At 58.1% G+C, this 12,551-nt stretch overlaps 1 protein-coding gene across 3 annotated transcripts in view; it reads right to left on the minus strand.

The window, feature by feature from the left end:
- The window catches only part of PPP6R2 (protein phosphatase 6 regulatory subunit 2), a 56,579-nt gene extending 44,828 nt beyond the window's left edge, over positions 1-11,751 (minus strand). For all 3 annotated transcript variants that reach the window (XM_027722548.2, XM_027722547.2, XM_039383499.1), the window contains exon 1: positions 11,703-11,751. The gene's annotated coding sequence lies outside the window, so the exon portion shown is untranslated. The remainder of the gene's footprint in view (positions 1-11,702) is intronic.
- Positions 11,752-12,551: the final 800 nt, after the last annotated feature.

The following is a 12,551-nucleotide window of genomic DNA, read 5'->3' on the forward strand; positions in this document are numbered from 1 at the left end:
CAGTCAGGAGCACATGGAGCTGAACTCATCCCAAAAATTCAGCTCCACAGCCTGCCAGGCTCACGCCAGCAGCGAGGGCAGAGCGACCCCCAGTTCCTGACGGGTATTTCCCCAATAATGGGACAAGGTGAGCTCTTCCAGCTGCTCCTCCGGAGCTCCCCACGGAAGGGAAGCCCAGCAGCAGCTCCAGGGAAGCCCGGGGGGTTTCTGTGCCTCACATTAAACATTAACCTCCGAGGGCAGCATTTGCAACTCCATTTGAATATTAAACAAGCAAAACAAAGTCCTGGGGTGCTCTGAGCGCTGATTTACAGCCCTTGCAGGACCCGAGGCTCCTCCTCCCCTTCCCTGCCAGGACCAGCAGCACTTGGATGCCACTCAGGGCTGTTTACTACGTGTTGTTTCAGCAACAAGTTTCCTTTCTTTCCTGGATCACCGCAGCTGAACCCTTCAGAAAGGATTATTCCCAACCAGGAGGGATCCCCAAGCCCGGGGTTGGGTTTCCTGGGATCCACCGGCGTTTCTCCAAAACCCCAGTCTGACAAGTCGTTCTCCACACCGAGCTACTGACCTTGGGCATTTTAATTTTTGCTGCCCACACAGAATAAGGCAAAATTCCAAAAGCAGCATCTTTCTGCTCAGAATAATGGGCAGCGAAGCAGCAGCATTTGCAAACTGAGATTTCCTGCTGCGCTCCAGTGAAGATCAAGAGCTGCACGTTCCAGATGCACCTTTTTTATCAGCACCACGGCCCCAAAGGAGCAAGAAAAACAACTGTTTGTGGTCCTTTCATGGTCCTTTGTTCAAGTTCAAAGCTTCCCAAGTGCTTTTGTGTCTCAGCCTGCACTAGAACAGCCCGACCTGTCGTACACTGCAGTTTTAACCAGAATATTCCAAAGCTGCCCTGCTCTCCCACCCAGCCAACACACAAACGAGGCCCTGGCGAACCAGGGCCTTAAACCTGAGATTAAACCAAGTGCAGGAACCTTCCAGGACACTGCAGACACAGGCCACACAACGCTGTAGGAGTCCCACAGTTAAAACAGATATTAGGACACTCCAGAAGCATCCCAGAATCCCAGGATCCCTGAGGCTGGAAAAGCCCTCCCAGCCCATGGATCCCCCCTGGGCCCCATCCCCACCTTGTCCCCCAGCCCAGAGCACTGAGTGCCACGGCCAGGCCTTCCTGGGACACCTCCAGGGCTGGGCACTCCAAACCTCCAGTGCCTGACAACCCCTTCCATGAAGAGACTCCTCCTCCTTGACCCAATTCCTCGGCACTGGGTGAAACACCTTCTCCATGACAAGGGACCACCAGCCTGTTTTCCCTGCATGGCACCACTTAAACTGTATTTATGGACAAGCTCCATCCATAAAACACCCTGAAAGGAAAACAATCCTTGGGAAACCTCAGACCCACCCTCAGGAGTTCCGTGGGTTTTACCTGGACAAAGAAACATCAAAGCTCAGGTTGCTCTTGGAAAAAACCAGCACGACGTGTTCCTGATTTCAGGCCACATTTTGCTGTGTATTTCACTGCTGGAAAAAAATGGGGTTTCTTTTCCAGGCAGTAATAGCAGGGAAAAAAATCAATCAGCTGGATCATTCCCCCAGAGTGGTTCCCAACATCGTTGCCCAAATGCTCGTGCCAACAAGGAGGGAGGGCAGGGAAGTGCCAAAGGAAGAGCAGGAAGGGGACAACATTCCAGCAGCAGATCCAGCTGAAATGCCCATCCAACCACGGCCTGGAGCACTGGTTCCAAGAACTCATTCCCACTGTGACTGAATTCCCTTAATCTTAACCAAAACCCCTCCCAAAGACCATGGAATCCGTACGGTGAGGATTTCAAATCACCCAGAAGGAGGACATTTATCTTTCCAAGATTAACAGGGAATTCCAGGGATTGTATTAACTTTGGGAAAATAAATTAACATCAACCTTGCACAAAAGATCATCCAGAGTTGTCCTGATCATGGAATTATGGAATGATTTAGGTGGGGCTTGGAGCAACCTGGGCCAGTGGGAGGTGTCCCTGCCCGTGGCAGGGCTGGCACTGGATGGGCTTTGGGGTCCCTTCCCACCCAAACCATTCCAGGACTCTCTGACTGCCCATCAGGAGTTCAAAGCAGCCAACACAGGAACTGTGGGGATCCCCTCCAGCAACAACTGCCTCTCAAGTATTAAAACCTGAACCCGTCAGTCGGCAGAACACTGTTCCTTTTATCCAGGGCCTTGAGATCCTCCTGTTGCTCCAAACACTGGCTCTGCTGGTTGGTTGGTGGTGATTCCACCTGCTTTTCCCAAAATAACATATTCCTGACCAGGGCACAGTCCAGCAGCTCTAAACAAACCAGGATTATGCAACGAGACCTTCCCCACATGGCAAAAGTCTCCCCTAACCACCAGTGAGTCCCTTTCACTTCCCTGCTCCTCGTGAAGGCTCCAGCACTGATCCAACCCCAGGATACACAAAACATCTTTACCTGCTGTTCCCTCCTGAAACTAAAAATAACTAAACAGTTTTGTTCTTGGGAACTGCACCACTTCAGTCCAACATTTGCTTCCAGGTATTTGAGCAAACAGCACGTAGAAGCTCGAAGAATCCCAGGATCCCTGAGGCTGGAAAAGCCCTCCCAGCCCATGGATTCCCCCCGGGCCCCATCCCCACCTTGTCCCCCAGCCCAGAGCACTGAGTGCCACGGCCAGGCCTTCCTGGGACACCTCCAGGGCTGGGCACTCCAAACCTCCCTGGGCAGCCCCTGCCAAGGCCTCCCCACCCTTTCCAGCAACAAATTCCTCCTGACATCCAAAATCCACCAACGAAAAATGAAGTTGAAGTGGTGATTTTTTTTTTTCTGCAAGACACAACATTCCTTAGCAGAGGAAATGAAAACGGAGAACCAGGAGAGGGGAGGCCACGGACCCACTGGAAAGCACCACCCACATCACCACTGCTGCCCTGTAACAGTTAATGTATGAGTTAGCTCAGGCCCGGGGTGACAGAAGCCCCAGGAAAACAGAAGTAGTGAAACGAGCTGCCTGTTTTGCAAGAGGAAGCCGCGGGTTCGGTGTCACATCCACGCCGTGGGACACACAGTCCCTCCTGGCACCACGCCCCAAAACACCCCAGCAACACTGGGCATCCTCAGGCCCCGTCACAACTGTGTGAACTCCTCTGCTGCCTCACCCTGAGCCTCCACAGCCCTCAGTCCCACGCAGCAGCCTGGGCCGGCCACCAAGGACAAGGAAACAACTGCCTGCACCAGTGAGAAACCTCTGCTCAGCCTCGGGGCCTCTCCAGGACAAACCCCGTGTGCTGCCCCACCGAGCTGGCAGAGCAGCCATCACCCAGCCTGCATGGGCCCAACACACAGCTCCTCCTCTGGCTCACACCGCTTCCCACAATCCTGGAATCCTGGAATGGTTTGGGATGGGAGGGACCTTAAAGCCCATCCAGTGCCACCCCTGCCATGGGCACGGACACCTTCCACCAGCCCAGGTTGCTCCAACCTGCCCTTGGACACTCCCAGGGATCCAGGGGCAGCCACAGCTTCTCTGGGCAACCTGGGCCAGGGCCTCCCCACCCTCCCAGCCAGCAATTCCTTCCCAATATCCCATCTCTCCCCACCCTCTGGCACTGGGAAGCCATTCCCTGTGTCCTGTCCCTCCAGGCCTTGTCCCCAGTCCCTCTCCAGCTCTCCTGGAGCCCCTTTAGGCCCTGCCAGGGGCTCTCAGCTCTCCCTGGAGCCTTCTCTTCTCCAGGGGAACCCCCCCAGCTCTCCCAGCCTGGCTCCAGAGGGAAGATGCTCCTGTCCCCTTATCAGCTTGGTGGCCTCCTCTGGACCTGCTCCAACAGCTCCATGTCCTTCTGAAGTTGGGAGCACCAGAACTGTGCCCAGTAACCCCTCAAACAGTTCTGGGAAACCAACTGTGCTGGTCACGTGCAGGACAACAACTCCAGTCTGTCTGCTTTAATGCTTTGGTCTTACAGAGGTGCCTGCACGATCCCAAATCCTTCACAGCCCTGCTTCCAGCTCCAAACTTATCCAGCAGCCACGGGACATCCCCCAGCAGAGCCCAGGGCACATGGCAAAGCACAGCCAGTGTCCCCGAGGCTGGAGAGCCCGAGCTGCTGCCTCGTGCCCCCGGCCCAGGTGAGCAGGTCCCTGTCACAGCCCTGCCCTGAGCGTGGCTCCTGCTCCCGGAGCCTTCTCTCCTAATGGGGAGATATTTATACTGTGGATGACTAATCCCAATTAGTCACCCAGACTCCCTTTGCAGGAGGGGAGAAACCAGCACTTCTCCAGCAAAACTCGGCTTTATTTTAGACTTCTGCACGGAAAGGGAATAAGCATCTGGTTCTCTCCACCGACTAAAAACGGATTCCTAAATGTTACCTCAGAAGTGGGGATTTACATCACAGAGCTGTGAACTCTGGGGAGAGGTTCCAGCCCCTTGAACGTGAAGGCAGAGTCTGAAACACAGCGCTGGGGGGGAAAGGACTTAGAAAGTCATGGAAGAAAATAAAAAATACTTAAAGAAATGTAGTGTATACCACGGACAGGGCAACCTTAAAAAGGGAAATCACAGAACGGTTTAGGTGGGAAGAGACTTTAAGGACAATCTCATTCCAACCACAGGCAGGGGAACCAAGGACTAGGAGTGAAAAACAATTGAGTACCAAGAAAAACAATCTTCCAATTAAAAAAATGAAAAGGAAACACACAACAGAACTAAGCTGAAAACTCACCATTTAGTGTTTTCTAACATGTTAAACAACGTGCTGACTGAGCAGCTGGGGCAGGGGCTGAGGGCTCTCGGGATGAGCGGGATGAGCCATTCCTAAGGCTCAGCTTGACTGACTGTGCCATGGAATCCCAGCTGATGTCACCACTGCAGCCCCACTGCAGCCCCCGGCACATCCGACTGCCCGGGAACATCCCAGCACTGGGCTCGTGCTCAGGGAAACAGAAGCAGAGAATCATGGAATGGGATGGGTGGGAAGGGACCTCAAAGCCCATCCGTCAGGGCAGGGACACCTTCCACTAGACCCTGGCCTGGGACACTTCCAGGGATCCAGGGGCAGCCACAGTTGCTCTGGGCAACCTGGGCCAGGGCCTGCCCACCCTCCCAGCCAGCAATTCCCTCCAATATCCCATCTCTCCCTGCCCTCTGGCACTGGGAAGCCATTCCCTGTGTCCTGTCCCTCCAGGCCTTGTCCCCAGTCCCTCTCCAGCTCTCCTGGAGCCCCTTTAGGCCCTGCCAGGGGCTCTCAGCTCTCCCTGGAGCCTTCTCTTCTCCAGGGGAACCCCCCCTGCTCTCCCAGCCTGGCTCCAGAGCAGAGGGGCTCCAGCCCTGGCAGCAACTCCGGGGCCTCCTCTGGACTCCTCCAGCAGCTCCATGTCATTCCAATGGTGGGAGCCCCAGAGCTCTGAAAGGAACCCTGAGAAGCTCCCAGGAAGGGGAGGTGTCCCCTGCCAGACCTGCTCCCCGCAGGCCCGGGGCCGGCACAGACACAGCAGGAACACGTTGCACCACAAGCCGAGATCCAACCACGCCCTGTTTAAATCCCCGGCAGAGCCCTGGCTCTGTCACTGCTCCTTCCTGGGTCACCTGTCCCTGCCCCCTCCCTTGGGGCAGCGCTGGCTGGCAGCTCCACCCGAGCCCAGGAGCCCTGGGCACACAGGGCAGGGCTGGCACCGGGCCATGGGCTCTCCGAGGTCTCATCCCACAGGGATCCCGGAGCCAGCACAGGCCAGCCTGGCCCCGGGCCCGCGCCTGTGCAACTGTGCCCTTCGTCCTCTGGCTCGGGGACACGGGGTACAGCTTTCAACCTGTCAGCTCAGAGCCTCAATTATCCTCCGAAAAGGAAAGAAATCCATCTTAACATTAAAGAATTCAATTAAACGGCCTCCCGGGGATCTGCTGAGGGAGGAAAACACAAATAAACAGCTCAAGAAACACAACGTTTCTCATCCCACCCCGCTGCACAGACAGGCGAGGAGCTGGAACCATCTGCAGGCTTTGCAAGGCCAGGAGGATGGACAGAAAGGAAGGAATTGCCACACGGAAGAGAACCCAAACTGCCAAGGCAGCCCCATCCTGCCTCCTCTGAGCTCACAGAATTCAGTCACCGCAGAAAACCAAAGGCAAAACCGAAACTGAGGTAGCTTGTATGCTGTTTGCTTCTTCCTTCCTGGAGCTGCAGCAAGACAGGCCATCTCCTCTCCTGCAGCCTCAGCAGTTCTGTCTCCCCCAGTGCGAGGCTCTGCTCTGCTGCCATCGCTCCGAAAGCTGCCCAGCAGAATCACAATCAAAGTGCTCCAGAGTTATCAGTGTCACTCCAGGCCACAGAGCTCTGATCAGCAGCAAACTGCAGCACTGAGATCAAATCTAACCCCCAGCCCCCAGCACAGGCACCCTGGAAGAGCAGCAGGGCCACTGCCAGCTCCACACGACCCCTGCACTGAGCAATCCTTGGGTTTGGGAAGCCTTCTTTGCAAACCCACCAAACCAGAGTTCCACAGGGCTCCATCTTCGGCCCAGGGCTCTTCAACAGCTCCAGGAAGGACCTGGACACAGCTCCAAGGGACAAGGGGTGAGTCTGCAGATGATACAGAACTGGGAGGAGCTGCTGACTCCCCCAAAGGCAGAGAGGCCCTGCAAGGAGACCTGCACAAATCCAAGGGCTGGGAACCACCGTGTGTGGAGTTTAACACAGACAAGGGCAGCTCCCATCTCTGCTCCCTGTGACAGGGACAGCACCCAGGGAAGGGCTGGAGCTGTGCCAGGGCAGGCTCAGGTTGGATCTCAGGAAAAGGTCCTTCCCCCAGAGGCTGGTTGGGCACTGCCCAGGCTCCCCAGGGCAGTGGGCACAGCCCCAAGGCTGCCAGAGCTCCAGGAGGGTTTGGACAATGCTCTCAGGGCCAGGGTGGGATTGTTGGGGTGTCCTGGGCAGGGCCAGGAGCCGGACTTTGATCCATGTGGCTCCTTGCAGCTCAGGACACTCTATATTCTGTGGAAAGCTGAGACAGTGAAGCTCCTGGGTCTGCCGTGGTCAGGAAGAGCTGTGAGCCCTCCCTGCCTCCAGTGACTCCCTGACCTTTGCCATTTCACAGGAGGTTGTTTTCTCACGCCTTCCGGCTTCCCCTCCTGCCCAGATAAGCCTCGTGTCCTCAAGCACCCGGCGCTGAGTGGGGAAGGAACGGGCTGCTTGTGGTGCTGGGACACCGGGCACGGCCACCCCCGCTCCCGGGGAACAGGTGGACACAGGGAAAGGGAGAGGGAAAGGAGGAGCATCCCGGCCGCACAGCTGCCAGCTCAGCCCGAGATCTGAACTGCCCTCTGACATCACCCTCAGCCTCACTTTGCTGACACCCCCGGGCAAGGCCCAGGCTTTGGTTTGAAGGGGCCCCTGCCAAAAATGACAGTCTTCCTCAGGCTTCAGGCCCTGCCATGCAGACATGTATTATCTCAACTGTTCACAGCTTCATCTGGGGCTGCATGGCCCCAGTAAACCCAGGGATGGAACGTCAAACTTCCCCCTTCCGGCCCTGATCCAACACCAACGTGTGTGGCATTCAGATTCCACCTAAATCCGAGCCCCTTTCGTCTGAGATTTTTAAGCTTGGCTGTGAAAGCGTCATTTCCTGAGCTAACTGATATTTATTTGCCCAGGTTTCCCTCCAAACCAGAGGTAGCACATAGGCAAGAACAGCCGATAATAATGTCAATATTGGTTACTGCAGTGCTGGCAGATCAAAACGAGGAGCAGGGAAGACCATCCTGGAGGAGGGGGAGGATGGTGGCAGGAACAGAGACCCAGAGAGGGAAAGGGAAAAGCACAAGCAGAGAAACACAGCAGCGGCCAGAAAAGACAACACACTCCTGCTTCCAATAATATTGAATCAAAGGAGACACTTAAGACCCTTTGTTGCTACTCCTGGTCACACAGAGGCCACATTCCTTCCCTGAGCCTTCCATAAACCCACCGACATCTGCGGATTTTCCGTGCAAAGGAGGTAACAAACACTCCAGCCCATAAATGTAACTGAGAGCAGGACTGTGCTCCCTGTGAGCAGGGCCAGGAGTGAGCGGCTGCTGCTCAGGGGCCGCTCCGTGTCCAGCGGCTCAGCCCGGCGCTGCCGTCACTCATTAACACACTCTATTAACTCCCCAATTAGTCTGTCGGTCCTTCTGCAGCCAGCAAAACAAGACCTCCCACAAATCTTCCTCCTTGCAAAGTTCCCTAAAGTCCTGTCAGCCTGGACCGGGCTCCCCCGGGCAGTGGTCACGGCCCCAGAGCTCCAGGAGCGTTTGGACAATGCTGGTGGGATTCTGGGGGTCCTGTGCAGGGCCAGGAGTTGGACTTTGATCCCTGTGGGTCCCTTCCAGCTCAGGATATTCCATGATTCCATGACTGCACCACCCCACTTCTGCTTTGCTCTCGACTCACCGACCTCACCCGCCTTTCCCGCGCCATTTACACCCAAATTTCCCAGTCCTTCTTGTTGTTCTACTCTTGTTCCAAAAACATTTACTCCAGCAAGAGACTCTCCTCTTTCTTGGCATTCCAGTCTGCCCATTTTTATGGCTGGGCTTATTCCAGTGCTGCAGCTACTGCCCTTCAGGCACTGCACTCTGACTCCCAGCCCCTGTCAGAATCCATCCTGCTGGGTGACACCCGTGGAGTCACTGGAGTCACGATCCCAAACACGATCCCACGATCCCAAACACGATCCCACATCATCCACAGTTTTTCCCCTCGCACACACCTGACTGGCAGCAAGGCAGAGCAGGAAGCTCAGCCCCCTGTTCCCAGCCCTGAGCCCTCCCCAAACCCTGGTGACCAGGACAGGGCCCAGGGAAGGGCTGGAGCTGTGCCAGGGCAGGCTCAGGTTGGATCTCAGGACAAGGTCCTTCCCCCAGAGGGTGGTTGGCACTGCCCAGGCTCCCCAGGGCAGTGGGCACAGCCCCAAGGCTGCCAGAGCTCCAGGAGGGTTTGGACAGCTCTCTCAGGGACAGGGGGGGATTGTTGGGGTGTCCTGGGCAGGGCCAGGAGTTGGATCAATGATCCCTGTGGGTCCTTTCCAGCTCAGGACATCCCAGGATTCTGTGATGCTGGAATTCCTCTGTACCACTGCTGGGCTCAGGGAAGAACAGTTTTGGGTTTCCTTTGCCACCACAAAGCTCCAGGGAGAACTCCAACGAAGCACAGAGCATGGAAAACACCACGGGAAAACGCCTTGGATATCTCCCTACCAAAGAGGAGCAGAAGCTCAACAAACAGATTCCTCCTTCACTCAGGATCCCACTGTGTGGGGACAGCAGGGATGTAATTCCCTCCAGCTGGCTCCCAGTCCAACCAGTAAACTGCTCAGGACTGGGGATCCCAGCTGGAGCAGAGCCAGGCCCCACCAGCCCCCCCTTTCCCCAGGGAAGCTCTGCAATCCAGGCTGTGCCACTCCCAGCAGAGGCCTGGAGCTTCCCAAAAATCCCTTAAGCCCACAGACTGCTTTTTCACTGGTAAAAAGCCCCAAACATCAGCTCTCAGAGAGAGCTGCCTCTTCGTTATTATTTTTGACAGTCTCCAAGTCCTGAAGTCAGGAATCCCTCCCACAGCACAAGCAGAGCTCATGGAACACCAGGTGGAGCAGGAGGATGCTCCAGAGCTCCTGCATCCCACAGCAAACGTTCTCCCCCAGCCTGAGGCTCTGCAGGAACTCATTCCCACCCGGCTCTGCCCAGCCCCTGCTGCAGCACCACCCAGCCAGGACCCTGTCCCACACCCCTGCAACTGCAACGTTAACCCAAAGCACAAAACTCACCAGAAATATCCGTGTACACACCGAAAATGAGCCTTAATTCCAGCCCAGTTTGTTCCTGTCCAACCCCTATCACCCTCTCCCGAGCAAATGTCACTCAGACCAGCCCAGACCATGATGTGCTCCCACTGCACAGCCCAAAATTTAACTTTGCTTCCCATGAGATCACCATGGGTTGCCATGGAAATCCCTATACTACCATCCACCAGGGGTTTTTTTTTACCACTGAAGTATTTTGGCAGCACATTCACTTTTAAGTGTCAGAGTAATAAGAGAAAACATCAATGTTTCTTCTCTCATCAGTCTTAAAAACAGAGCTTTATAACCCAAATCTGCTCCCAAGAGCTTGGCTCAAACCTGTGGGGTTGGGCAGGGCCGGAATCACAACTTGGTCCTCTCTGAGAGAGAAAATGAAATGACGAAAACAAGCCTCAAGTTTTTAAAATATCGATTTTCAAGTGGGGGATGGAGGGAGGAAAAACCCCTCAGGTCCCTCCGAGTTCTCTCAGTTTCTCTTTTTCACTTCCTAGTTTGTTTTTTTTTTTTTTAGCTGGTGCAAAACAAGGCCCTCGGATCCCGCAGGGCCCTCCCAGGAGCTGTTTCTCTGTCAGATCAGGTCCTGTGGTGATTCCTTCAGTGGCCTCGGCTCCCACCCCGGTTTATGGTCGTTAATAAAACCACCCCAGGGACATTTATGGCCAAATTCTGCACCCCGAGGTTGGCGGGTCCCCAGCAGGGTGACACCCCTGGGAGGGTGACACCCCACCTCTGACCCCCGGGGGTGACCTGACCCCGAGGAAAGGGGGATCACCAACCGCTGACCCCCAAAGGAGGAACCCGACCCCCGGGAGGGTGACCTGAGCCCGGGGGGGGAACTGACCTTCGGGAAGGGGACCAGACCCCAGGAGGAGGACCTGACTCCCAGAGGAGGAATCAGACCCCTGGGAGGATGAACCTCAGGAGGGGAACTTGACCCCAGAGGGAGGGTCCTGACCCCCGGGAGGGGGGGCCAGAACCCCCAGAACGGGACCAGCTGCTCGGGAGGGCGACCTGACCCCTGAGAGGGGGATCTGACCCCCAAGAACGGGACGAGACCCTCGGGAGGGGGACACGACCCTCGGGAGGGGGACACGACCCTCGGGAGGGAGACACGACCCTCGGGAGGGGGACACGACCCTCGGGAGGGAGACACGACCCTCGGGAGGGGGACACGACCCTCGGGAGGGAGACACGACCCTCGGGAGGGGGACACGACCCTCGGGAGGGAGACACGACCCTCGGGAGGGGGACACGACCCTCGGGAGGGGGACACGACCCTCGGGAGGATGAGCCCCAGGAGGGTGCCCTGGCCCTCGGGAGAGGGGCCCTGACCGCTGACCCCCAACCTCTGACCCCCCGGGGGGATGTGACCCCCGGGAGGTGAGCAGACCCTCGGGAGGGGGATCTGACCCCCGAGAGTGACCTGCCCCCCGCCCTGACCTTGTCACCACCGTTCCCAACAGCCCCAGCCCTTGCCCGCGGGCCGGGCGCGATCCAGGTGCGATCCAGGTGCGATCCCGGTGCGATCCCGGCGCCCCCGGACCCCGCAGTCCCCCCCGGCCCGCCCCGCTCGCACCAAAACACGGGAAAAGGAAACTGTCAGGCGCAGACCGGGCGGATTTAACCCAGATCCGCACGAACCGGGGCGGCGGGGGCCCGGCCCGGGGCTCGGCGGCGGAGGTTGTTAACCCCCCAAACGGTGCCGAACACCCGGAGCGCGGGGGAGGCTCCCGGAGGCCGGAGCGGAGGCGGGGGGGCGGCGGGGCCCGGCCCGCGGCGCCGGGCCCGGCCCGACCCCGGCCCCGCGCGGGAGGGCGGCGGTGCCAGACGGGTCTCACCTGCGGTGCCGGGCTGGCCGCGGGCGCTGCCGGGCCGGGCGGGGGCCGGGCCCGGGGCTGGGCCGGCCGGGGCTGCGGGGCAGCGGCGGCGGAGCGGCGGCGGCGGCGGCTCCAAAATGGCGGCGGCGCCGCGGCTCCCTCAGGGCGGGGGGAGGGGGCGGGGCCAGCGGGAGGGGCGGGGCGGGGGTTGGGGAGGGGGCGGGGCTATGGCCGGAGGGGCGGGGCTACGGCGGGGGGCGGCACCGCGAGGGGCGGGAACGGGGACACCGGGATGGGGACATGGATGGGGACATGGATGGGGACATGGATGGGGACACCGGGATGGGGACACCGGGATGGGGACATGGATGGGGACATGGATGGGGACACCGGGATGGGGACGGCTGTGTACCGGGTGGGGGCCTGCAGGGATGGGGACATGGATGGGGACACGGATGGGGACATGGATGGGGACATGGATGGGGACACCGGGATGGGGACACCGGGATGGGGACACGGGGATGGGGACATGGATAGGGATGTGGGGATGGGGACACTGGGATGGGGACATGGATGGGGACATAGATAGGGACATGGGCATGGGGACACGAGGATGTGGATACGGGGATGGGGACACCGTGATGGGGACAGCGATGGGGACACTGGAATGGGGACAGGGGGATGGGGACATAGATGAGGATGGGGACACCAGGATAGGGATACGGGAATGGGGACACGGGGACGGGGAGGAGGGAACAGGGACGGGGACACGGGGATGGAGTAGGGAAAAGGGAAGGGGACACTGACAGAGGGACAGGGATGGGGATGGGGACAGGGACAACAGAGTCAGGGACACGGGGACGGGGATGG

This window comes from Pipra filicauda, unplaced genomic scaffold (genome assembly GCF_003945595.2).
Source record: "Pipra filicauda isolate LSUMZ 115617 unplaced genomic scaffold, ASM394559v2 scaffold312_size1046226_pilon, whole genome shotgun sequence".
Classification (NCBI taxonomy): Eukaryota; Metazoa; Chordata; class Aves; order Passeriformes; family Pipridae; genus Pipra; species Pipra filicauda.